The sequence below is a fragment of the Austrofundulus limnaeus genome, unplaced genomic scaffold (genome assembly GCF_001266775.1).
Source record: "Austrofundulus limnaeus strain Quisiro unplaced genomic scaffold, Austrofundulus_limnaeus-1.0 Scaffold359, whole genome shotgun sequence".
Lineage (NCBI taxonomy): Eukaryota > Metazoa > Chordata > Actinopteri > Cyprinodontiformes > Rivulidae > Austrofundulus > Austrofundulus limnaeus.
The window spans coordinates 425654-427328 of NW_013952761.1; positions in this window are offsets into that span (position 1 = coordinate 425654).

Sequence of the window (1675 nt, forward strand, 5' to 3'; positions counted from 1 at the left end):
CACACACACACACACACACACACACACACACACACACACACACACACACACACACACACACACACACACACATAAGATAGATGCAGCAAGCTAAGCTATTAACACTGGTAAAACCAACCTTTTTAACAATTCCACTTGCATTCAAAGTCTGTCGAAGACCACCACGGCCCTCCAGTCAAACTTTCAACTGAATCTCCCTGTGCTTACTGAAGTTGGCTGTGTTAACATTTGCTCTATGTCTTTTTCTGTTACTGCATTAACACTGAATCTCCATWAAATCCACTTTGACTGTCTGATCATTTCACAGGGTGGCAGGTAGTGTATGCAAATGATGTGTGTGACATCACGAGTGAAGGTCCACGTTACAACAAAAAACAACAACATWAAACTCAGACGCAAATACAGAAAAACACAGAGGGATAAAGAAATAAACTCAAACTACAATCTGGGCTGTGAAACTACATGTTCATTAGTGTCCAGCCTAAAAACAAATCTACTGAGTACAAAGAAAGGGCATTACACTAAAATTTACATTCACAAAAAGATTTATTTCACACTTAGCTGAAATAAAAATTTTGCCCCTTTGCAACATGTTTAGCTTATAAAATGTTGTTTATGTACAGTATATATTTTATAACCCCAAAAGCTGATCCTTTTTTCTGTTTTGCTCTAATTTAATTTTAAGTGTTTACATATTAAAGTTTTAATGCAATAAGCACCAATTACGTCCGGTCTTGTATGAAATGTGCATGGAAATCACACTTGATGGCTTTTTGATGTGGATTTGGATTTAATGCAAAGAACTTTTGACCCCAATAATTTCATAAGTTTTTGTCAGTAATTGCTGGCTAGCTTTGATTTTTGTTATAAATGTTTTTTTTTTCTAGAAAAAAGAGCTTAAGAACTGAGAAAAAACCAGAATGCAGCAGTGTGTTAAAGAAAAGATCAGCCTTAAATGAAAGTTGTGATCCCTGAGCGGAGCAGCAGTTTCTACATGAGAAGGATTACAGGTCTGAGTGATTTGATTTCTATACCTGAGTGATCAAAACATCAGGGCCCAAATGCAGTAAAATAGAAAAGAAAAAAGAAACCATCAATAAAAATAAGTTCTGCTGAATTTCCCATCATTTAAATAAACATTTGTAAAGAGAGTTAAATAATTAAAGACACATTGAAACATCAGTTACTCCTCCTGCAATCGTCTGGGACTACAAAGCTTACGTAAGCATTTTCCGGAGCCAATTTATGACCCGATCCATCAGAACAACATCAGACTCCAGAAAAACTGAGGTGACGTCTGAAAGGTTTAATGTAAAAAAAAAAAAAAAAAAGGAAAAAAAAAACCTTCCCAGCCTGAGTATTCAAATCACCAGGGTTTGGATGTCAATTACATATCTACAATTGTAAGTGAGGGATGGTTAATTTAGTTTGACCCAAGAACCCAGGACACTCCCTTCGCCGACCACCACCACCCCTCCACGTAGGTGACGGATGAGGAGAGTGACCAAAAGCATGAGGGAGTGTAGGTCTGAGCGTGTGTGAGCCCGCTGCTTAGTCTTCATTTGTTGTCTTTGTCAGGAGGGAGGGAAGGGGGTGAGCTAGAGCGCTGCACGTCGGAGCAAATAAAACACACAGGGTCAGTGGAACACACACACACACACACACACACACACAC